This window comes from Ambystoma mexicanum, chromosome 1q (assembly GCF_040938575.1).
Source record: "Ambystoma mexicanum isolate Mex_15411 chromosome 1q, UKY_AmexF1_1, whole genome shotgun sequence".
NCBI classification, from domain to species: domain Eukaryota; kingdom Metazoa; phylum Chordata; class Amphibia; order Caudata; family Ambystomatidae; genus Ambystoma; species Ambystoma mexicanum.
In genome coordinates this window covers 593,273,286-593,296,408 of record NC_090922.1, presented here as the reverse complement: position 1 = coordinate 593,296,408, position 23,123 = coordinate 593,273,286, and the positions used below count along the sequence as shown (strand labels likewise).

At 52.4% G+C, this 23,123-nt stretch overlaps 19 non-coding genes across 19 annotated transcripts; all 19 read right to left on the bottom strand.

Annotated features, from left to right (window-relative positions):
- Positions 1-380: 380 nt before the first annotated feature.
- Positions 381-496, bottom strand: LOC138564699 (U5 spliceosomal RNA). Its single transcript, XR_011300634.1, has one exon. It is a non-coding gene; the product is annotated as a U5 spliceosomal RNA (small nuclear RNA).
- Positions 497-1,266: 770 nt separating this feature from the next.
- On the bottom strand, positions 1,267-1,382 carry LOC138564698 (U5 spliceosomal RNA). The gene has a single exon (XR_011300633.1). It is a non-coding gene; the product is annotated as a U5 spliceosomal RNA (small nuclear RNA).
- A 776-nt stretch (positions 1,383-2,158) lies between these two features.
- LOC138564944 (U5 spliceosomal RNA) lies at positions 2,159-2,274 on the bottom strand. Its single transcript, XR_011300869.1, has one exon. It is a non-coding gene; the product is annotated as a U5 spliceosomal RNA (small nuclear RNA).
- Positions 2,275-3,070: 796 nt separating this feature from the next.
- On the bottom strand, positions 3,071-3,186 carry LOC138564697 (U5 spliceosomal RNA). Its single transcript, XR_011300632.1, has one exon. It is a non-coding gene; the product is annotated as a U5 spliceosomal RNA (small nuclear RNA).
- Positions 3,187-3,956: 770 nt separating this feature from the next.
- LOC138564696 (U5 spliceosomal RNA) lies at positions 3,957-4,072 on the bottom strand. The gene has a single exon (XR_011300631.1). It is a non-coding gene; the product is annotated as a U5 spliceosomal RNA (small nuclear RNA).
- Positions 4,073-4,841: 769 nt separating this feature from the next.
- LOC138564695 (U5 spliceosomal RNA) lies at positions 4,842-4,957 on the bottom strand. Its single transcript, XR_011300630.1, has one exon. It is a non-coding gene; the product is annotated as a U5 spliceosomal RNA (small nuclear RNA).
- A 776-nt stretch (positions 4,958-5,733) lies between these two features.
- Positions 5,734-5,849, bottom strand: LOC138564694 (U5 spliceosomal RNA). The gene has a single exon (XR_011300629.1). It is a non-coding gene; the product is annotated as a U5 spliceosomal RNA (small nuclear RNA).
- An 806-nt stretch (positions 5,850-6,655) lies between these two features.
- Positions 6,656-6,771, bottom strand: LOC138564693 (U5 spliceosomal RNA). The gene has a single exon (XR_011300628.1). It is a non-coding gene; the product is annotated as a U5 spliceosomal RNA (small nuclear RNA).
- Positions 6,772-7,541: 770 nt separating this feature from the next.
- LOC138564692 (U5 spliceosomal RNA) lies at positions 7,542-7,657 on the bottom strand. The gene has a single exon (XR_011300627.1). It is a non-coding gene; the product is annotated as a U5 spliceosomal RNA (small nuclear RNA).
- A 769-nt stretch (positions 7,658-8,426) lies between these two features.
- Positions 8,427-8,542, bottom strand: LOC138564690 (U5 spliceosomal RNA). The gene has a single exon (XR_011300626.1). It is a non-coding gene; the product is annotated as a U5 spliceosomal RNA (small nuclear RNA).
- A 776-nt stretch (positions 8,543-9,318) lies between these two features.
- LOC138564689 (U5 spliceosomal RNA) lies at positions 9,319-9,434 on the bottom strand. The gene has a single exon (XR_011300625.1). It is a non-coding gene; the product is annotated as a U5 spliceosomal RNA (small nuclear RNA).
- Positions 9,435-10,240: 806 nt separating this feature from the next.
- Positions 10,241-10,356, bottom strand: LOC138564953 (U5 spliceosomal RNA). The gene has a single exon (XR_011300878.1). It is a non-coding gene; the product is annotated as a U5 spliceosomal RNA (small nuclear RNA).
- A 6,826-nt stretch (positions 10,357-17,182) lies between these two features.
- LOC138564688 (U5 spliceosomal RNA) lies at positions 17,183-17,298 on the bottom strand. The gene has a single exon (XR_011300624.1). It is a non-coding gene; the product is annotated as a U5 spliceosomal RNA (small nuclear RNA).
- Positions 17,299-18,104: 806 nt separating this feature from the next.
- LOC138564687 (U5 spliceosomal RNA) lies at positions 18,105-18,220 on the bottom strand. Its single transcript, XR_011300623.1, has one exon. It is a non-coding gene; the product is annotated as a U5 spliceosomal RNA (small nuclear RNA).
- An 806-nt stretch (positions 18,221-19,026) lies between these two features.
- LOC138564686 (U5 spliceosomal RNA) lies at positions 19,027-19,142 on the bottom strand. The gene has a single exon (XR_011300622.1). It is a non-coding gene; the product is annotated as a U5 spliceosomal RNA (small nuclear RNA).
- Positions 19,143-19,918: 776 nt separating this feature from the next.
- Positions 19,919-20,034, bottom strand: LOC138564685 (U5 spliceosomal RNA). Its single transcript, XR_011300621.1, has one exon. It is a non-coding gene; the product is annotated as a U5 spliceosomal RNA (small nuclear RNA).
- An 806-nt stretch (positions 20,035-20,840) lies between these two features.
- Positions 20,841-20,956, bottom strand: LOC138564684 (U5 spliceosomal RNA). The gene has a single exon (XR_011300620.1). It is a non-coding gene; the product is annotated as a U5 spliceosomal RNA (small nuclear RNA).
- Positions 20,957-21,755: 799 nt separating this feature from the next.
- On the bottom strand, positions 21,756-21,871 carry LOC138565155 (U5 spliceosomal RNA). The gene has a single exon (XR_011301066.1). It is a non-coding gene; the product is annotated as a U5 spliceosomal RNA (small nuclear RNA).
- A 799-nt stretch (positions 21,872-22,670) lies between these two features.
- On the bottom strand, positions 22,671-22,786 carry LOC138564683 (U5 spliceosomal RNA). The gene has a single exon (XR_011300619.1). It is a non-coding gene; the product is annotated as a U5 spliceosomal RNA (small nuclear RNA).
- Positions 22,787-23,123: the final 337 nt, after the last annotated feature.

The window sequence follows — 23,123 nt, the reverse complement described above, 5'->3', positions numbered from 1 at the left end:
TTCTCAGGACACAGGGGTCATTTTCCGCCCTCACCCTGTCTTGCACGGGTGCTGGGCCTCCTGGGCTGCCAGCGGGCAAAGGACGGCGTTTGTCAGGCGTTCGTCAGCCGATCGGGGCCCGGGCCCAAACCCCTGCCCACTGGGGCCATATCCTCCTGGATGCTAGCTTGGAGCCAGCCTCTGCTGGCTCACCAGCAGGTGGCGACAGCAGCAAGCATTAGCTAAAGGCTCCCCCCTCTGGCTACCACTGCAAGGCATCAGCCTGGCTGTGCTGCGAGGACCCCTGCAAAGGCTGACTGACAGCTGGGGGGTGCAAGCCAACAGCTGAAAAGCAGGCTTTGCGCTTTCATTTGCTCTGTTTCTTTTTAACCAGCATAGGTAACCCTGCACTTGGCAGGGCTTCAAAAAATTGAGTGAAACTCTTTAATGTTCCTCTCCACGGAAATCTTTAGTAAAAGGCGAAAGATTTATTCGGTTTGAAGAGAAACCAGAGTATGCGCTCTAGAGGCCCCGACTGCGGCCGCAAAAAATGCAACACCTCACTAGCTCAGGGTGACTTAGTGAAGCAGTGCACACGATGACGCTTTTTGAGATGAAGCGAATGGAGAATGCTATCGGGCTCCGAACCCGTGGCAGAATGACTTTATTTGCAAGCAATCCCATCCAAAGTCATGAAACCTGGCAGGGGATTGTGGGTATGCAAATTTCTCCAGACCGCAGGCCATGTGACATTGGCCAAAAGGCAGGCAGAGTCTGCCTTTGCCTGAGGACTCCCCTCGTTTACATAAGGTCTAGGGCTTCTGGGAGGCAGGCGTGAGATTTTCTTTTGGGCCCCAGAGATGGGGCTCCTCCCCCAGGATGTTGAAAAAGCAGCCCGCTCTCTCCTTTCTCAGGACACAGGGGTCATTTTCCGCCCTCACCCTGTCTTGCACGGGTGCTGGGCCTCCTGGGCTGCCAGCGGGCAAAGGACGGCGTTTGTCAGGCGTTCGTCAGCCGATCGGGGCCCGGGCCCAAACCCCTGCCCACTGGGGCCATATCCTCCTGGATGCTAGCTTGGAGCCAGCCTCTGCTGGCTCACCAGCAGGTGGCGACAGCAGCAAGCATTAGCTAAAGGCTCCCCCCTCTGGCTACCACTGCAAGGCATCAGCCTGGCTGTGCTGCGAGGACCCCTGCAAAGGCTGACTGACAGCTGGGGGGTGCAAGCCAACAGCTGAAAAGCAGGCTTTGCGCTTTCATTTGCTCTGTTTCTTTTTAACCAGCATAGGTAACCCTGCACTTGGCAGGGCTTCAAAAAATTGAGTGAAACTCTTTAATGTTCCTCTCCACGGAAATCTTTAGTAAAAGGCGAAAGATTTATTCGGTTTGAAGAGAAACCAGAGTATGCGCTCTAGTGGCCCCGACTGCGGCCGCAAAAAATGCAACACCTCACTAGCTCAGGGTGACTTAGTGAAGCAGTGCACACGATGACGCTTTTTGAGATGAAGCGAATGGAGAATGCTATCGGGCTCCGAACCCGTGGCAGAATGACTTTATTTGCAAGCAATCCCATCCAAAGTCATGAAACCTGGCAGGGGATTGTGGGTATGCAAATTTCTCCAGACCGCAGGCCATGTGACATTGGCCAAAAGGCAGGCAGAGTCTGCTTTTGCTTGAGGACTCCCCTCGTTTACATAAGGTCTAGGGCTTCTGGGAGGCAGGCGTGAGATTTTCTTTTGGGCCCCAGAGATGGGGCTCCTCCCCCAGGATGTTGAAGAAGCAGCCCGCTCTCTCCTTTCTCAGGACACAGGGGTCATTTTCCGCCCTCACCCTGTCTTGCACGGGTGCTGGGCCTCCTGGGCTGCCAGCGGGCAAAGGACGGCGTTTGTCAGGCGTTCGTCAGCCGATCGGGGCCCGGGCCCAAACCCCTGCCCACTGGGGCCATATCCTCCTGGATGCTAGCTTGGAGCCAGCCTCTGCTGGCTCACCAGCAGGTGGCGACAGCAGCAAGCATTAGCTAAAGGCTCCCCCCTCTGGCTACCACTGCAAGGCATCAGCCTGGCTGTGCTGCAAGGACCCCTGCAAAGGCTGACTGACAGCTGGGGGGTGCAAGCCAACAGCTGAAAAGCAGGCTTTGCGCTTTCATTTGCTCTGTTTCTTTTTTTTTTTAACCAGCATAGGTAACCCTGCACTTGGCAGGGCTTCAAAAAATTGAGTGAAACTCCTTAATGTTCCTCTCCACGGAAATCTTTAGTAAAAGGCGAAAGATTTATTCGGTTTGAAGAGAAACCAGAGTATGCGCTCTAGTGGCCCCGACTGCGGCCGCAAAAAATGCAACACCTCACTAGCTCAGGGTGACTTAGTGAAGCAGTGCACACGATGACGCTTTTTGAGATGAAGCGAATGGAGAATGCTATCGGGCTCCGAACCCGTGGCAGAATGACTTTATTTGCAAGCAATCCCATCCAAAGTCATGAAACCTGGCAGGGGATTGTGGGTATGCAAATTTCTCCAGACCGCAGGCCATGTGACATTGGCCAAAAGGCAGGCAGAGTCTGCCTTTGCCTGAGGACTCCCCTCGTTTACATAAGGTCTAGGGCTTCTGGGAGGCAGGCTTGAGATTTTCTTTTGGGCCCCAGAGATGGGGCTCCTCCCCCAGGATGTTGAAAAAGCAGCCCGCTCTCTCCTTTCTCAGGACACAGGGGTCATTTTCCGCCCTCACCCTGTCTTGCACGGGTGCTGGGCCTCCTGGGCTGCCAGGTTCTTTTGCCCGCCAGGGCAAAGCCCGCCAGGGCAAAGGACGGCGTTTGTCAGGCGATCGGGGCCCGGGCCCAAACCCCTGCCCACTGGGGCCATATCCTCCTGGATGCTAGCTTGGAGCCAGCCTCTGCTGGCTCACCAGCAGGTGGCGACAGCAGCAAGCATTAGCTAAAGGCTCCCCCCTCTGGCTACCACTGCAAGGCATCAGCCTGGCTGTGCTGCGAGGACCCCTGCAAAGGCTGACTGACAGCTGGGGGGTGCAAGCCAACAGCTGAAAAGCAGGCTTTGCGCTTTCATTTGCTCTGTTTCTTTTTTTTTTTTAACCAGCATAGGTAACCCTGCACTTGGCAGGGCTTCAAAAAATTGAGTGAAACTCTTTAATGTTCCTCTCCACGGAAATCTTTAGTAAAAGGCGAAAGATTTATTCGGTTTGAAGAGAAACCAGAGTATGCGCTCTAGTGGCCCCGACTGCGGCCGCAAAAAATGCAACACCTCACTAGCTCAGGGTGACTTAGTGAAGCAGTGCACACGATGACGCTTTTTGAGATGAAGCGAATGGAGAATGCTATCGGGCTCCGAACCCGTGGCAGAATGACTTTATTTGCAAGCAATCCCATCCAAAGTCATGAAACCTGGCAGGGGATTGTGGGTATGCAAATTTCTCCAGACCGCAGGCCATGTGACATTGGCCAAAAGGCAGGCAGAGTCTGCCTTTGCCTGAGGACTCCCCTCGTTTACATAAGGTCTAGGGCTTCTGGGAGGCAGGCGTGAGATTTTCTTTTGGGCCCCAGAGATGGGGCTCCTCCCCCAGGATGTTGAAAAAGCAGCCCGCTCTCTCCTTTCTCAGGACACAGGGGTCATTTTCCGCCCTCACCCTGTCTTGCACGGGTGCTGGGCCTCCTGGGCTGCCAGCGGGCAAAGGACGGCGTTTGTCAGGCGTTCGTCAGCCGATCGGGGCCCGGGCCCAAACCCCTGCCCACTGGGGCCATATCCTCCTGGATGCTAGCTTGGAGCCAGCCTCTGCTGGCTCACCAGCAGGTGGCGACAGCAGCAAGCATTAGCTAAAGGCTCCCCCCTCTGGCTACCACTGCAAGGCATCAGCCTGGCTGTGCTGCGAGGACCCCTGCAAAGGCTGACTGACAGCTGGGGGGTGCAAGCCAACAGCTGAAAAGCAGGCTTTGCGCTTTCATTTGCTCTGTTTCTTTTTAACCAGCATAGGTAACCCTGCACTTGGCAGGGCTTCAAAAAATTGAGTGAAACTCTTTAATGTTCCTCTCCACGGAAATCTTTAGTAAAAGGCGAAAGATTTATTCGGTTTGAAGAGAAACCAGAGTATGCGCTCTAGTGGCCCCGACTGCGGCCGCAAAAAATGCAACACCTCACTAGCTCAGGGTGACTTAGTGAAGCAGTGCACACGATGACGCTTTTTGAGATGAAGCGAATGGAGAATGCTATCGGGCTCCGAACCCGTGGCAGAATGACTTTATTTGCAAGCAATCCCATCCAAAGTCATGAAACCTGGCAGGGGATTTGGGTATGCAAATTTCTCCAGACCGCAGGCCATGTGACATTGGCCAAAAGGCAGGCAGAGTCTGCCTTTGCCTGAGGACTCCCCTCGTTTACATAAGGTCTAGGGCTTCTGGGAGGCAGGCGTGAGATTTTCTTTTGGGCCCCAGAGATGGGGCTCCTCCCCCAGGATGTTGAAAAAGCAGCCCGCTCTCTCCTTTCTCAGGACACAGGGGTCATTTTCCGCCCTCACCCTGTCTTGCACGGGTGCTGGGCCTCCTGGGCTGCCAGCGGGCAAAGGACGGCGTTTGTCAGGCGTTCGTCAGCCGATCGGGGCCCGGGCCCAAACCCCTGCCCACTGGGGCCATATCCTCCTGGATGCTAGCTTGGAGCCAGCCTCTGCTGGCTCACCAGCAGGTGGCGACAGCAGCAAGCATTAGCTAAAGGCTCCCCCCTCTGGCTACCACTGCAAGGCATCAGCCTGGCTGTGCTGCGAGGACCCCTGCAAAGGCTGACTGACAGCTGGGGGGTGCAAGCCAACAGCTGAAAAGCAGGCTTTGCGCTTTCATTTGCTCTGTTTCTTTTTAACCAGCATAGGTAACCCTGCACTTGGCAGGGCTTCAAAAAATTGAGTGAAACTCTTTAATGTTCCTCTCCACGGAAATCTTTAGTAAAAGGCGAAAGATTTATTCGGTTTGAAGAGAAACCAGAGTATGCGCTCTAGTGGCCCCGACTGCGGCCGCAAAAAATGCAACACCTCACTAGCTCAGGGTGACTTAGTGAAGCAGTGCACACGATGACGCTTTTTGAGATGAAGCGAATGGAGAATGCTATCGGGCTCCGAACCCGTGGCAGAATGACTTTATTTGCAAGCAATCCCATCCAAAGTCATGAAACCTGGCAGGGGATTGTGGGTATGCAAATTTCTCCAGACCGCAGGCCATGTGACATTGGCCAAAAGGCAGGCAGAGTCTGCTTTTGCTTGAGGACTCCCCTCGTTTACATAAGGTCTAGGGCTTCTGGGAGGCAGGCGTGAGATTTTCTTTTGGGCCCCAGAGATGGGGCTCCTCCCCCAGGATGTTGAAGAAGCAGCCCGCTCTCTCCTTTCTCAGGACACAGGGGTCATTTTCCGCCCTCACCCTGTCTTGCACGGGTGCTGGGCCTCCTGGGCTGCCAGCGGGCAAAGGACGGCGTTTGTCAGGCGTTCGTCAGCCGATCGGGGCCCGGGCCCAAACCCCTGCCCACTGGGGCCATATCCTCCTGGATGCTAGCTTGGAGCCAGCCTCTGCTGGCTCACCAGCAGGTGGCGACAGCAGCAAGCATTAGCTAAAGGCTCCCCCCTCTGGCTACCACTGCAAGGCATCAGCCTGGCTGTGCTGCAAGGACCCCTGCAAAGGCTGACTGACAGCTGGGGGGTGCAAGCCAACAGCTGAAAAGCAGGCTTTGCGCTTTCATTTGCTCTGTTTCTTTTTTTTTTTAACCAGCATAGGTAACCCTGCACTTGGCAGGGCTTCAAAAAATTGAGTGAAACTCTTTAATGTTCCTCTCCACGGAAATCTTTAGTAAAAGGCGAAAGATTTATTCGGTTTGAAGAGAAACCAGAGTATGCGCTCTAGTGGCCCCGACTGCGGCCGCAAAAAATGCAACACCTCACTAGCTCAGGGTGACTTAGTGAAGCAGTGCACACGATGACGCTTTTTGAGATGAAGCGAATGGAGAATGCTATCGGGCTCCGAACCCGTGGCAGAATGACTTTATTTGCAAGCAATCCCATCCAAAGTCATGAAACCTGGCAGGGGATTGTGGGTATGCAAATTTCTCCAGACCGCAGGCCATGTGACATTGGCCAAAAGGCAGGCAGAGTCTGCCTTTGCCTGAGGACTCCCCTCGTTTACATAAGGTCTAGGGCTTCTGGGAGGCAGGCGTGAGATTTTCTTTTGGGCCCCAGAGATGGGGCTCCTCCCCCAGGATGTTGAAAAAGCAGCCCGCTCTCTCCTTTCTCAGGACACAGGGGTCATTTTCCGCCCTCACCCTGTCTTGCACGGGTGCTGGGCCTCCTGGGCTGCCAGGTTCTTTTGCCCGCCAGGGCAAAGCCCGCCGGGCAAAGGACGGCGTTTGTCAGGCGTTTGTCAGGCGATCGGGGCCCGGGCCCAAACCCCTGCCCACTGGGGCCATATCCTCCTGGATGCTAGCTTGGAGCCAGCCTCTGCTGGCTCACCAGCAGGTGGCGACAGCAGCAAGCATTAGCTAAAGGCTCCCCCCTCTGGCTACCACTGCAAGGCATCAGCCTGGCTGTGCTGCGAGGACCCCTGCAAAGGCTGACTGACAGCTGGGGGGTGCAAGCCAACAGCTGAAAAGCAGGCTTTGCGCTTTCATTTGCTCTGTTTCTTTTTTTTTTTTAACCAGCATAGGTAACCCTGCACTTGGCAGGGCTTCAAAAAATTGAGTGAAACTCTTTAATGTTCCTCTCCACGGAAATCTTTAGTAAAAGGCGAAAGATTTATTCGGTTTGAAGAGAAACCAGAGTATGCGCTCTAGTGGCCCCGACTGCGGCCGCAAAAAATGCAACACCTCACTAGCTCAGGGTGACTTAGTGAAGCAGTGCACACGATGACGCTTTTTGAGATGAAGCGAATGGAGAATGCTATCGGGCTCCGAACCCGTGGCAGAATGACTTTATTTGCAAGCAATCCCATCCAAAGTCATGAAACCTGGCAGGGGATTGTGGGTATGCAAATTTCTCCAGACCGCAGGCCATGTGACATTGGCCAAAAGGCAGGCAGAGTCTGCCTTTGCCTGAGGACTCCCCTCGTTTACATAAGGTCTAGGGCTTCTGGGAGGCAGGCGTGAGATTTTCTTTTGGGCCCCAGAGATGGGGCTCCTCCCCCAGGATGTTGAAAAAGCAGCCCGCTCTCTCCTTTCTCAGGACACAGGGGTCATTTTCCGCCCTCACCCTGTCTTGCACGGGTGCTGGGCCTCCTGGGCTGCCAGCGGGCAAAGGACGGCGTTTGTCAGGCGTTCGTCAGCCGATCGGGGCCCGGGCCCAAACCCCTGCCCACTGGGGCCATATCCTCCTGGATGCTAGCTTGGAGCCAGCCTCTGCTGGCTCACCAGCAGGTGGCGACAGCAGCAAGCATTAGCTAAAGGCTCCCCCCTCTGGCTACCACTGCAAGGCATCAGCCTGGCTGTGCTGCGAGGACCCCTGCAAAGGCTGACTGACAGCTGGGGGGTGCAAGCCAACAGCTGAAAAGCAGGCTTTGCGCTTTCATTTGCTCTGTTTCTTTTTAACCAGCATAGGTAACCCTGCACTTGGCAGGGCTTCAAAAAATTGAGTGAAACTCTTTAATGTTCCTCTCCACGGAAATCTTTAGTAAAAGGCGAAAGATTTATTCGGTTTGAAGAGAAACCAGAGTATGCGCTCTAGTGGCCCCGACTGCGGCCGCAAAAAATGCAACACCTCACTAGCTCAGGGTGACTTAGTGAAGCAGTGCACACGATGACGCTTTTTGAGATGAAGCGAATGGAGAATGCTATCGGGCTCCGAACCCGTGGCAGAATGACTTTATTTGCAAGCAATCCCATCCAAAGTCATGAAACCTGGCAGGGGATTTGGGTATGCAAATTTCTCCAGACCGCAGGCCATGTGACATTGGCCAAAAGGCAGGCAGAGTCTGCCTTTGCCTGAGGACTCCCCTCGTTTACATAAGGTCTAGGGCTTCTGGGAGGCAGGCGTGAGATTTTCTTTTGGGCCCCAGAGATGGGGCTCCTCCCCCAGGATGTTGAAAAAGCAGCCCGCTCTCTCCTTTCTCAGGACACAGGGGTCATTTTCCGCCCTCACCCTGTCTTGCACGGGTGCTGGGCCTCCTGGGCTGCCAGCGGGCAAAGGACGGCGTTTGTCAGGCGTTCGTCAGCCGATCGGGGCCCGGGCCCAAACCCCTGCCCACTGGGGCCATATCCTCCTGGATGCTAGCTTGGAGCCAGCCTCTGCTGGCTCACCAGCAGGTGGCGACAGCAGCAAGCATTAGCTAAAGGCTCCCCCCTCTGGCTACCACTGCAAGGCATCAGCCTGGCTGTGCTGCGAGGACCCCTGCAAAGGCTGACTGACAGCTGGGGGGTGCAAGCCAACAGCTGAAAAGCAGGCTTTGCGCTTTCATTTGCTCTGTTTCTTTTTAACCAGCATAGGTAACCCTGCACTTGGCAGGGCTTCAAAAAATTGAGTGAAACTCTTTAATGTTCCTCTCCACGGAAATCTTTAGTAAAAGGCGAAAGATTTATTCGGTTTGAAGAGAAACCAGAGTATGCGCTCTAGTGGCCCCGACTGCGGCCGCAAAAAATGCAACACCTCACTAGCTCAGGGTGACTTAGTGAAGCAGTGCACACGATGACGCTTTTTGAGATGAAGCGAATGGAGAATGCTATCGGGCTCCGAACCCGTGGCAGAATGACTTTATTTGCAAGCAATCCCATCCAAAGTCATGAAACCTGGCAGGGGATTGTGGGTATGCAAATTTCTCCAGACCGCAGGCCATGTGACATTGGCCAAAAGGCAGGCAGAGTCTGCTTTTGCTTGAGGACTCCCCTCGTTTACATAAGGTCTAGGGCTTCTGGGAGGCAGGCGTGAGATTTTCTTTTGGGCCCCAGAGATGGGGCTCCTCCCCCAGGATGTTGAAGAAGCAGCCCGCTCTCTCCTTTCTCAGGACACAGGGGTCATTTTCCGCCCTCACCCTGTCTTGCACGGGTGCTGGGCCTCCTGGGCTGCCAGCGGGCAAAGGACGGCGTTTGTCAGGCGTTCGTCAGCCGATCGGGGCCCGGGCCCAAACCCCTGCCCACTGGGGCCATATCCTCCTGGATGCTAGCTTGGAGCCAGCCTCTGCTGGCTCACCAGCAGGTGGCGACAGCAGCAAGCATTAGCTAAAGGCTCCCCCCTCTGGCTACCACTGCAAGGCATCAGCCTGGCTGTGCTGCAAGGACCCCTGCAAAGGCTGACTGACAGCTGGGGGGTGCAAGCCAACAGCTGAAAAGCAGGCTTTGCGCTTTCATTTGCTCTGTTTCTTTTTTTTTTTAACCAGCATAGGTAACCCTGCACTTGGCAGGGCTTCAAAAAATTGAGTGAAACTCTTTAATGTTCCTCTCCACGGAAATCTTTAGTAAAAGGCGAAAGATTTATTCGGTTTGAAGAGAAACCAGAGTATGCGCTCTAGTGGCCCCGACTGCGGCCGCAAAAAATGCAACACCTCACTAGCTCAGGGTGACTTAGTGAAGCAGTGCACACGATGACGCTTTTTGAGATGAAGCGAATGGAGAATGCTATCGGGCTCCGAACCCGTGGCAGAATGACTTTATTTGCAAGCAATCCCATCCAAAGTCATGAAACCTGGCAGGGGATTGTGGGTATGCAAATTTCTCCAGACCGCAGGCCATGTGACATTGGCCAAAAGGCAGGCAGAGTCTGCCTTTGCCTGAGGACTCCCCTCGTTTACATAAGGTCTAGGGCTTCTGGGAGGCAGGCGTGAGATTTTCTTTTGGGCCCCAGAGATGGGGCTCCTCCCCCAGGATGTTGAAAAAGCAGCCCGCTCTCTCCTTTCTCAGGACACAGGGGTCATTTTCCGCCCTCACCCTGTCTTGCACGGGTGCTGGGCCTCCTGGGCTGCCAGGTTCTTTTGCCCGCCAGGGCAAAGCCCGCCGGGCAAAGGACGGCGTTTGTCAGGCGTTTGTCAGGCGATCGGGGCCCGGGCCCAAACCCCTGCCCACTGGGGCCATATCCTCCTGGATGCTAGCTTGGAGCCAGCCTCTGCTGGCTCACCAGCAGGTGGCGACAGCAGCAAGCATTAGCTAAAGGCTCCCCCCTCTGGCTACCACTGCAAGGCATCAGCCTGGCTGTGCTGCGAGGACCCCTGCAAAGGCTGACTGACAGCTGGGGGGTGCAAGCCAACAGCTGAAAAGCAGGCTTTGCGCTTTCATTTGCTCTGTTTCTTTTTTTTTTTTAACCAGCATAGGTTACCCTGCACTTGGCAGGGCTTCAAAAAATTGAGTGAAACTCTTTAATGTTCCTCTCCACGGAAATCTTTAGTAAAAGGCGAAAGATTTATTCGGTTTGAAGAGAAACCAGAGTATGCGCTCTAGTGGCCCCGACTGCGGCCGCAAAAAATGCAACACCTCACTAGCTCAGGGTGACTTAGTGAAGCAGTGCACACGATGACGCTTTTTGAGATGAAGCGAATGGAGAATGCTATCGGGCTCCGAACCCGTGGCAGAATGACTTTATTTGCAAGCAATCCCATCCAAAGTCATGAAACCTGGCAGGGGATTGTGGGTATGCAAATTTCTCCAGACCGCAGGCCATGTGACATTGGCCAAAAGGCAGGCAGAGTCTGCCTTTGCCTGAGGACTCCCCTCGTTTACATAAGGTCTAGGGCTTCTGGGAGGCAGGCGTGAGATTTTCTTTTGGGCCCCAGAGATGGGGCTCCTCCCCCAGGATGTTGAAAAAGCAGCCCGCTCTCTCCTTTCTCAGGACACAGGGGTCATTTTCCGCCCTCACCCTGTCTTGCACGGGTGCTGGGCCTCCTGGGCTGCCAGGTTCTTTTGCCCGCCAGGGCAAAGCCCGCCGGGCAAAGGACGGCGTTTGTCAGGCGTTCGTCAGGCGATCGGGGCCCAAACCCCTGCCCACTGGGGCCATATCCTCCTGGATGCTAGCTTGGAGCCAGCCTCTGCTGGCTCACCAGCAGGTGGCGACAGCAGCAAGCATTAGCTAAAGGCTCCCCCCTCTGGCTACCACTGCAAGGCATCAGCCTGGCTGTGCTGCAAGGACCCCTGCAAAGGCTGACTGACAGCTGGGGGGTGCAAGCCAACAGCTGAAAAGCAGGCTTTGCGCTTTCATTTGCTCTGTTTCTTTTTTTTTTTAACCAGCATAGGTAACCCTGCACTTGGCAGGGCTTCAAAAAATTGAGTGAAACTCTTTAATGTTCCTCTCCACGGAAATCTTTAGTAAAATGTTATTTATTTTGGTTTTAACATTCAAGCCATACAGTGAAAAAATTCATATCAATCACAAACTTTTACAAAAACATACATAATCAGAAATTTAAAAAAACACAACAAATCACATTCAAAGGAAAACATCATCGATGGAGTTAATGTCCCATTTTGAGAAAACTTTTGTCTCGTCTCCATTTCTGGCTTCCAGCAAAATACAGTCTCTGATCCGTGAAACCAGTAAACGAACAAAATTATCAACAGCACAATCACATTTGTGCCACAGATGTTGACACCTCAGGATCCACAACACCTCCTTCACCGCACTGATGATCTGCCAAGCACAGCGGTCTTTAACCCCCACACTGTGATGCCTAGGTCCGTACAACACATCTGCTTCGTTCATATTAGACACATCCATAAACTTGGCCAAAAAAATGGAAACTCTTTTCCAAGCCTGGATTGCAAAATCACACTCCACCAGAATGTGCTTAGGTGTTTCAACCCCCGTGCAGCCCGCCCTGGAACAGTGGTTTACCATGGACAGACGTCGCCTGAACATAAAAGCCCTGCAAGGTAAACATTCCCGAACCACCATCCATGCCACGTCTTTCTGCCCGTTGGACAATTGTTTACTGGACAGGTTACCCCAAATTGTACGTGAAATTGGGGCAGAGAACGATGAAACCAGTTGAACTGGGACAGAGTCCAGAACAAAACATGAAATAGCTTTCGCATTCCAAAGTTCGAGTGGTAGATCATGTAGTTTGAATTTCACAATGAAATCATAAGCTTTTTTGTACAGCATTGGGCAATCCCACGAGAATGGGACAGTATTTGTGTGAGTGAGCATACCCATCCTTCTCATAAACCTCCCAAAATAAAACCTAGCAAAAAAACCATAGGGTGAAGAAAGGGAAACAATCTCCTTCACAATGCGTGCCACAAACATTGACATAGCAGTGAAAAGAAAATCAGGAACCCCCTTCCCTCCCTTCTCAACAGGCAACATCAAAACCACCCTTGAGGCCCTCTCCACCTTACTACCCCAAAAAAACACAAACATCAAACGATTTACAGCCTTGCATGTCGTCCTGTCCGGGGGGAACACATTTGCAACAAACAATAACGTGGGTAAAATAATAGATTTCAAAATCAAAATCTTCCCAGACATGGTGAGTTGTCGACTTGACCACATATCCAATTTTCGTTTAACTTTCCCCACTACCTCCAACCAACTCTTAATTCCACTAACATTCCTATCAAAAATTATACCCAACACCTTCACCTGATCCACTCGCACACTCACCACATTCCGAATGATACTTGTGTCCCGCCATGGGCCAATGCAAAAAGCCTCACTCTTGTCTGCATTAATCTTAGAGCCTGAAGCCTGCCCATAGCTATTTGCCACCTTCATGGCCTCCAAAACCGATGGCGTGTCGCTGCACACAATGGACACATCGTCCATGTATGCCAATGCTTTTACTTCTACCTGCCCTCCACCCGGAACAAAACAACCAGCAATACGCTGATTACTTCTTACTGCTCTCAAAAAAGGTTCTAAGCACAGTACGTATAACAACGCTGACAGGGGGCATCCCTGTCTTACCCCAGATCTTACAGCTAATGGGTCTGAGGCAAAGCCGTTCACCATAACTCTACTTACCATGTCTGCATAAAACACTTTCAGCCAACCAACAAAAATGTCGCTCATTCCCATCGCTCGCAAGACACGCCACATATACTTGTGATTAACACGATCATATGCTTTTTCCTGATCAAAGCTCACAATGGTCAATGGAAAATTCCTTTCTTTAGCGTAAAAACATACGTCTCTCAAAATGAGTAGATTGTCTGTGACAGACCTTGTAGGAACACCACACCCTTGACCTGGATGTACCAAAGCACCAATCACCTTCTGAAGACGAAACATCAAAACCTTTGCTAAGACCTTATAATCAGCATTAAGGAGAGTGATAGGCCTCCAATTTTTTAGATCAATTCTCTCTCCTTTATTCTTGTAAAGCAAAGAAATCACCCCATCTCTCATACTCTCACTCAATGTTTTATCTCTCAGACATTCTGCAAACACCTCTACCATATCAGCCTTCACCAGATCCCAAAAAACCCTAAAAAACTCAATAGGCAACCCATCAGATCCAGGAGACTTCCCTAACTGAAAAGAGAAAACAGACCTCTCAACTTCATCCAGTGTTAGGCCACCTTCAAGGGCTTGCAGTTGTGTGTCTGTCAAAGGCCTATCTAAATAATGTAAAAACCCATCACCAACATCCACATCCACCTCTTGCTCTTCATAAAGTGCCTCATAGAAATCTCTAACAGTAGCTCTCAATCGTGCCTGATCAGTCACCACATTCCCAACAGCGTCCTTAATAGCAGACATTCTTTCTTTCTTCTTCCCCAACTTCTTAAAGAAATACCTGCTACAGGTTTCATTTTCATCCAAATGCTGAAGTCGACTTTGGAAAACAACTTTCTTTTCCTCTTCTCCATAATCCTCTTGTAGCACATCTTTCACCAGCTGCACATCCTCTTGTACAGGAAAACCCATATCCTGTAAGTGGACTAGATTCTGCAGCCTTCTTTGCAAACCCACAATTCTCTTCTTCTTTTCCCCGGCCACCCTCCTCCCTACTGCCATAAAGAAACCCCTAGCACGATGTTTCACCATATCCCACCATTCACCCAATGTACTGAAGCACACCTTCAAACTCTGCCATTCTCTATAACGATTAGTGAAACTTGACGTCACCGTAACATCATCAAGCAAGGAACAATTCAATTTCCACTTCCCAGGACCCTTAGGCTGAACCCCTGGAAGTTCAACAGTCAAATCCAGTCTTTTGTGATCCGAAAAAAAAACAGGTGTTAAAACAAAGGTTAACGGTTTAACTGCCCTTGAAGTAAACAAATAATCCAGTCTGGCAAAAGAAGAGCCAGAAGCATTAAACCATGTGTAATCTGCTCTACCACGTTTCAGCGTGAGACCCGTGTCTACAAGAGATGTATCTTTCAACAGGCCTTTCAACACTCTACTCGATTCATCCAGTATACCTCTTCTACTATCCAGAGGTCTCATGATGCAGTTAAAATCACCACCTAAAACAACATGCCTGTCTGTCACTAGCAATACGCGCAGTCTTGCAAAAAGCGATTTCCTGCCGTGACACGTAGTAGGAGCATACACATTAATGAGTCTCAACTTACAGTCATGCAAGTCAGCATCAACACACAAAAGGCGTCCAGGTTCAGCCTCCATGACAGAAATGACCTCAAAATCGTGTCCAGTCATAAGGATCCCCACTCCTGCAGCTCTTTCTACATTTGACCCCGACCAATAAGAGTTGCCAGCAGTCCATTGATCTTTCAAGTACTTGTAATTTCTCATAAAAGGGATCCCACATTCTTGTAAGAAGAGGACATCAGATTTGACCCCCTTTAGACCACCAAAAACAGCACGCTGTTTCTGCACTGAACACATACTGCGCACATTGACCGATGAAACTGTCAAAGCCATCAAGGATAACAATGTGGACCACAAAAAAAACTTATCCATCATTAATGGCATTTTTGAGGCGATCTTTCTTCCTTTCACTACCCCTCCGTCTTGGTTTCGGGAGGCTCACTAAAGGGTCTCCTTCAGAGCTCAAAACCGGCAAATCCTTCAGTTGCACTCCCACATCCAATGTACCACACTCTTCCTGTTGCACACCATCTCGCACCAAAAGGGCTTGCTCATGAGGATAAGAGGTAGCTTCATCTGTACTTTCATACAGCAGTAGAGGCGTTGAAAAAGGTGTCTCTGCAACCCCTTCATCAATATTCTGTGTCTCTCCTGATTTGAACACCTCACTCGACTCTGGAACATTATCTTCCTTATTGCTCCGGGCTGAGCCTGGCTCACACTCCTTTACCAACTCCAAAGACAAGTCTGAGATCCCCAGACCAGAGGGTGGCTCCACTTCAAATTCACTGCTAGAAGCAGCAGGTTTCCCCGAGGCTTCCGATATCAGCGATTCACTACCAGAAGTCAGGGTTTGTAGTGCCATAGCTTGTTTCTTATGTAAACCTTGTTCACCTACTTGGTCCAAAAGTTTACGCTTATTCCATGCTGGAAGCCTGCCAGCCCTTGTATCAGGCACAACTTCTATTTCATCATCGCTGACGTCTTGTACCAAAAGTTGCATTTCTTTCTCAGAGCTGTATTCCTCTGGAGCGTCCACCTCAATAGAGTCACAATGCTCTTCCTCTTCCACCCTTCCTTCTTCTTCCTGAGGCTGGGTTTTCTTTTTCATAATGTTCGCATATGATAACGGGCACGTATTGTACACATGACCCCTCTCACCGCACAGAAAACATGCTCTCTGAAGTTTGCAACGGTTAGTTTCATGGTCAGCGCCGCAGTTCTTACATTGCACCTTCTGGCATGCCACTGCTAGGTGGCCCATTTCCCCGCAGTTCCTGCAGAGCTTTGGCATTCCGTGATACATGACATCACCTCGGTTGTTGCCCAACATCACAATGCTCGGAAGATGACGCACTCCATGGACACCTTGCGGATCAGCTTGCAACTTAACCAGCCATTTTCTTGCTCCAGTCCATATGGTGTCGTCATCCAGCACTCTTCTGCATGCAGAGACCACAGTGCAATGTCTCTTCAGCCAGGTTTCAATGTCATGCTCTGAGATGGATTCGTTGTAGAATTGCACAGTCACCACCTTCACTTCACGGTCAGACAAGGGCTCCACAGTAAATCTGCGCATAGGGTCCATTCCCTTAGCTTCTTCATACTTCCTCCAGAAGTTCTGCAAACAGGCAGCATCCTTGAAACTCACATCAAAGTTTTCATTCTTTCCAGGCAGCTTTACCAAGCAATTCAGCTCTGCAGGGGTCACTCCTAGCGTCTTCTGGATAATGATCCGGCTGAAGTCCAGTCTCGTCATAAAAGACAGGTCCGAGGCTCCCATCAAACAAAAGCGAACAACATGATGTCTTCTGGTCCCAGGTCTCAGCAGAGAGGTCATGATGATAGAGGCTTCTCGAACCGGAAAGAAGGGGGCACTGCACAATGCAGGCCCCCTAGACTGCAGCAGCTCCTCCTCCTCGCCAGACAGCTCTTCTCCACGGAAATCTTCAGCGAAAGATTTATTCGGTTTGAAGAGAAACCAGAGTATGCGCTCTAGTGGCCCCGACTGCGGCCGCAAAAAATGCAACACCTCACTAGCTCAGGGTGACTTAGTGAAGCAGTGCACACGATGACGCTTTTTGAGATGAAGCGAATGGAGAATGCTATCGGGCTCCGAACCCGTGGCAGAATGACTTTATTTGCAAGCAATCCCATCCAAAGTCATGAAACCTGGCAGGGGATTGTGGGTATGCAAATTTCTCCAGACCGCAGGCCATGTGACATTGGCCAAAAGGCAGGCAGAGTCTGCCTTTGCCTGAGGACTCCCCTCGTTTACATAAGGTCTAGGGCTTCTGGGAGGCAGGCGTGAGATTTTCTTTTGGGCCCCAGAGATGGGGCTCCTCCCCCAGGATGTTGAAGAAGCAGCCCGCTCTCTCCTTTCTCAGGACACAGGGGTCATTTTCCGCCCTCACCCCGTCTTGCACGGGTGCTGGGCCTCCTGGGCTGCCAGCGGGCAAAGGACGGCGTTTGTCAGGCGTTCGTCAGCCGATCGGGGCCCGGGCCCAAACCCCTGCCCACTGGGGCCATATCCTCCTGGATGCTAGCTTGGAGCCAGCCTCTGCTGGCTCACCAGCAGGTGGCGACAGCAGCAAGCATTAGCTAAAGGCTCCCCCCTCTGGCTACCACTGCAAGGCATCAGCCTGGCTGTGCTGCGAGGACCCCTGCAAAGGCTGACTGACAGCTGGGGGGTGCAAGCCAACAGCTGAAAAGCAGGCTTTGCGCTTTCATTTGCTCTGTTTCTTTTTAACCAGCATAGGTAACCCTGCACTTGGCAGGGCTTCAAAAAATTGAGTGAAACTCTTTAATGTTCCTCTCCACGGAAATCTTTAGTAAAAGGCGAAAGATTTATTCGGTTTGAAGAGAAACCAGAGTATGCGCTCTAGTGGCCCCGACTGCGGCCGCAAAAAATGCAACACCTCACTAGCTCAGGGTGACTTAGTGAAGCAGTGCACACGATGACGCTTTTTGAGATGAAGCGAATGGAGAATGCTATCGGGCTCCGAACCCGTGGCAGAATGACTTTATTTGCAAGCAATCCCATCCAAAGTCATGAAACCTGGCAGGGGATTGTGGGTATGCAAATTTCTCCAGACCGCAGGCCATGTGACATTGGCCAAAAGGCAGGCAGAGTCTGCCTTTGCCTGAGGACTCCCCTCGTTTACATAAGGTCTAGGGCTTCTGGGAGGCAGGCGTGAGATTTTCTTTTGGGCCCCAGAGATGGGGCTCCTCCCCCAGGATGTTGAAAAAGCAGCCCGCTCTCTCCTTTCTCAGGACACAGGGGTCATTTTCCGCCCTCACCCTGTCTTGCACGGGTGCTGGGCCTCCTGGGCTGCCAGGTTCTTTTGCCCGCCAGGGCAAAGCCCGCCGGGCAAAGGACGGCGTTTGTCAGGCGTTTGTCAGGCGATCGGGGCCCGGGCCCAAACCCCTGCCCACTGGGGCCATATCCTCCTGGATGCTAGCTTGGAGCCAGCCTCTGCTGGCTCACCAGCAGGTGGCGACAGCAGCAAGCATTAGCTAAAGGCTCCCCCCTCTGGCTACCACTGCAAGGCATCAGCCTGGCTGTGCTGCGAGGACCCCTGCAAAGGCTGACTGACAGCTGGGGGGTGCAAGCCAACAGCTGAAAAGCAGGCTTTGCGCTTTCATTTGCTCTGTTTCTTTTTTTTTTTTAACCAGCATAGGTAACCCTGCACTTGGCAGGGCTTCAAAAAATTGAGTGAAACTCTTTAATGTTCCTCTCCACGGAAATCTTTAGTAAAAGGCGAAAGATTTATTCGGTTTGAAGAGAAACCAGAGTATGCGCTCTAGTGGCCCCGACTGCGGCCGCAAAAAATGCAACACCTCACTAGCTCAGGGTGACTTAGTGAAGCAGTGCACACGATGACGCTTTTTGAGATGAAGCGAATGGAGAATGCTATCGGGCTCCGAACCCGTGGCAGAATGACTTTATTTGCAAGCAATCCCATCCAAAGTCATGAAACCTGGCAGGGGATTGTGGGTATGCAAATTTCTCCAGACCGCAGGCCATGTGACATTGGCCAAAAGGCAGGCAGAGTCTGCCTTTGCCTGAGGACTCCCCTCGTTTACATAAGGTCTAGGGCTTCTGGGAGGCAGGCGTGAGATTTTCTTTTGGGCCCCAGAGATGGGGCTCCTCCCCCAGGATGTTGAAAAAGCAGCCCGCTCTCTCCTTTCTCAGGACACAGGGGTCATTTTCCGCCCTCACCCTGTCTTGCACGGGTGCTGGGCCTCCTGGGCTGCCAGGTTCTTTTGCCCGCCAGGGCAAAGCCCGCCGGGCAAAGGACGGCGTTTGTCAGGCGTTTGTCAGCCGATCGGGGCCCGGGCCCAAACCCCTGCCCACTGGGGCCATATCCTCCTGGATGCTAGCTTGGAGCCAGCCTCTGCTGGCTCACCAGCAGGTGGCGACAGCAGCAAGCATTAGCTAAAGGCTCCCCCCTCTGGCTACCACTGCAAGGCATCAGCCTGGCTGTGCTGCGAGGACCCCTGCAAAGGCTGACTGACAGCTGGGGGGTGCAAGCCAACAGCTGAAAAGCAGGCTTTGCGCTTTCATTTGCTCTGTTTCTTTTTTTTTTTTAACCAGCATAGGTAACCCTGCACTTGGCAGGGCTTCAAAAAATTGAGTGAAACTCTTTAATGTTCCTCTCCACGGAAATCTTTAGTAAAAGGCGAAAGATTTATTCGGTTTGAAGAGAAACCAGAGTATGCGCTCTAGTGGCCCCGACTGCGGCCGCAAAAAATGCAACACCTCACTAGCTCAGGGTGACTTAGTGAAGCAGTGCACACGATGACGCTTTTTGAGATGAAGCGAATGGAGAATGCTATCGGGCTCCGAACCCGTGGCAGAATGACTTTATTTGCAAGCAATCCCATCCAAAGTCATGAAACCTGGCAGGGGATTGTGGGTATGCAAATTTCTCCAGACCGCAGGCCATGTGACATTGGCCAAAAGGCAGGCAGAGTCTGCTTTTGCTTGAGGACTCCCCTCGTTTACATAAGGTCTAGGGCTTCTGGGAGGCAGGCGTGAGATTTTCTTTTGGGCCCCAGAGATGGGGCTCCTCCCCCAGGATGTTGAAGAAGCAGCCCGCTCTCTCCTTTCTCAGGACACAGGGGTCATTTTCCGCCCTCACCCTGTCTTGCACGGGTGCTGGGCCTCCTGGGCTGCCAGCGGGCAAAGGACGGCGTTTGTCAGGCGTTCGTCAGCCGATCGGGGCCCGGGCCCAAACCCCTGCCCACTGGGGCCATATCCTCCTGGATGCTAGCTTGGAGCCAGCCTCTGCTGGCTCACCAGCAGGTGGCGACAGCAGCAAGCATTAGCTAAAGGCTCCCCCCACTGGCTACCACTGCAAGGCATCAGCCTGGCTGTGCTGCGAGGACCCCTGCAAAGGCTGACTGACAGCTGGGGGGTGCAAGCCAACAGCTGAAAAGCAGGCTTTGCGCTTTCATTTGCTCTGTTTCTTTTTTTTTTTAACCAGCATAGGTAACCCTGCACTTGGCAGGGCTTCAAAAAATTGAGTGAAACTCTTTAATGTTCCTCTCCACGGAAATCTTTAGTAAAAGGCGAAAGATTTATTCGGTTTGAAGAGAAACCAGAGTATGCGCTCTAGTGGCCCCGACTGCGGCCGCAAAAAATGCAACACCTCACTAGCTCAGGGTGACTTAGTGAAGCAGTGCACACGATGACGCTTTTTGAGATGAAGCGAATGGAGAATGCTATCGGGCTCCGAACCCGTGGCAGAATGACTTTATTTGCAAGCAATCCCATCCAAAGTCATGAAACCTGGCAGGGGATTGTGGGTATGCAAATTTCTCCAGACCGCAGGCCATGTGACATTGGCCAAAAGGCAGGCAGAGTCTGCCTTTGCCTGAGGACTCCCCTCGTTTACATAAGGTCTAGGGCTTCTGGGAGGCAGGCGTGAGATTTTCTTTTGGGCCCCAGAGATGGGGCTCCTCCCCCAGGATGTTGAAAAAGCAGCCCGCTCTCTCCTTTCTCAGGACACAGGGGTCATTTTCCGCCCTCACCCTGTCTTGCACGGGTGCTGGGCCTCCTGGGCTGCCAGGTTCTTTTGCCTGCCAGGGCAAAGCCCGCCGGGCAAAGGACGGCGTTTGTCAGGCGTTTGTCAGGCGATCGGGGCCCGGGCCCAAACCCCTGCCCACTGGGGCCATATCCTCCTGGATGCTAGCTTGGAGCCAGCCTCTGCTGGCTCACCAGCAGGTGGCGACAGCAGCAAGCATTAGCTAAAGGCTCCCCCCTCTGGCTACCACTGCAAGGCATCAGCCTGGCTGTGCTGCGAGGACCCCTGCAAAGGCTGACTGACAGCTGGGGGGTGCAAGCCAACAGCTGAAAAGCAGGCTTTGCGCTTTCATTTGCTCTGTTTCTTTTTTTTTTTTAACCAGCATAGGTAACCCTGCACTTGGCAGGGCTTCAAAAAATTGAGTGAAACTCTTTAATGTTCCTCTCCACGGAAATCTTTAGTAAAAGGCGAAAGATTTATTCGGTTTGAAGAGAAACCAGAGTATGCGCTCTAGTGGCCCCGACTGCGGCCGCAAAAAATGCAACACCTCACTAGCTCAGGGTGACTTAGTGAAGCAGTGCACACGATGACGCTTTTTGAGATGAAGCGAATGGAGAATGCTATCGGGCTCCGAACCCGTGGCAGAATGACTTTATTTGCAAGCAATCCCATCCAAAGTCATGAAACCTGGCAGGGGATTGTGGGTATGCAAATTTCTCCAGACCGCAGGCCATGTGACATTGGCCAAAAGGCAGGCAGAGTCTGCCTTTGCCTGAGGACTCCCCTCGTTTACATAAGGTCTAGGGCTTCTGGGAGGCAGGCGTGAGATTTTCTTTTGGGCCCCAGAGATGGGGCTCCTCCCCCAGGATGTTGAAAAAGCAGCCCACTCTCTCCTTTCTCAGGACACAGGGGTCATTTTCCGCCCTCACCCTGTCTTGCACGGGTGCTGGGCCTCCTGGGCTGCCAGGTTCTTTTGCCCGCCAGGGCAAAGCCCGCCGGGCAAAGGACGGCGTTTGTCAGGCGTTCGTCAGCCGATCGGGGCCCGGGCCCAAACCCCTGCCCACTGGGGCCATATCCTCCTGGATGCTAGCTTGGAGCCAGCCTCTGCTGGCTCACCAGCAGGTGGCGACAGCAGCAAGCATTAGCTAAAGGCTCCCCCCTCTGGCTACCACTGCAAGGCATCAGCCTGGCTGTGCTGCGAGGACCCCTGCAAAGGCTGACTGACAGCTGGGGGGTGCAAGCCAACAGCTGAAAAGCAGGCTTTGCGCTTTCATTTGCTCTGTTTCTTTTTAACCAGCATAGGTAACCCTGCACTTGGCAGGGCTTCAAAACATTGAGTGAAACTCTTTAATGTTCCTCTCCACGGAAATCTTTAGTAAAAGGCGAAAGATTTATTCGGTTTGAAGAGAAACCAGAGTATGCGCTCTAGTGGCCCCGACTGCGGCCGCAAAAAATGCAACACCTCACTAGCTCAGGGTGACTTAGTGAAGCAGTGCACACGATGACGCTTTTTGAGATGAAGCGAATGGAGAATGCCATCGGGCTCCGAACCCGTGGCAGAATGACTTTATTTGCAAGCAATCCCATCCAAAGTCATGAAACCTGGCAGGGGATTGTGGGTATGCAAATTTCTCCAGACCGCAGGCCATGTAACATTGGCCAAAAGGCAGGCAGAGTCTGCTTTTGCTTGAGGACTCCCCTCGTTTACATAAGGTCTAGGGCTTCTGGGAGGCAGGCGTGAGATTTTCTTTTGGGCCCCAGAGATGGGGCTCCTCCCCCAGGATGTTGAAGAAGCAGCCCGCTCTCTCCTTTCTCAGGACACAGGGGTCATTTTCCGCCCTCACCCTGTCTTGCACGGGTGCTGGGCCTCCTGGGCTGCCAGGTTCTTTTGCCCGCCAGGGCAAAGCCCGCCGGGCAAAGGACGGCGTTTGTCAGGCGTTTGTCAGGCGATCGGGGCCCGGGCCCAAACCCCTGCCCACTGGGGCCATATCCTCCTGGATGCTAGCTTGGAGCCAGCCTCTGCTGGCTCACCAGCAGGTGGCGACAGCAGCAAGCATTAGCTAAAGGCTCCCCCCTCTGGCTACCACTGCAAGGCATCAGCCTGGCTGTGCTGCGAGGACCCCTGCAAAGGCTGACTGACAGCTGGGGGGTGCAAGCCAACAGCTGAAAAGCAGGCTTTGCGCTTTCATTTGCTCTGTTTCTTTTTAACCAGCATAGGTAACCCTGCACTTGGCAGGGCTTCAAAAAATTGAGTGAAACTCTTTAATGTTCCTCTCCACGGAAATCTTTAGTAAAAGGCGAAAGATTTATTCGGTTTGAAGAGAAACCAGAGTATGCGCTCTAGTGGCCCCGACTGCGGCCGCAAAAAATGCAACACCTCACTAGCTCAGGGTGACTTAGTGAAGCAGTGCACACGATGACGCTTTTTGAGATGAAGCGAATGGAGAATGCTATCGGGCTCCGAACCCGTGGCAGAATGACTTTATTTGCAAGCAATCCCATCCAAAGTCATGAAACCTGGCAGGGGATTGTGGGTATGCAAATTTCTCCAGACCGCAGGCCATGTGACATTGGCCAAAAGGCAGGCAGAGTCTGCCTTTGCCTGAGGACTCCCCTCGTTTACATAAGGTCTAGGGCTTCTGGGAGGCAGGCGTGAGATTTTCTTTTGGGCC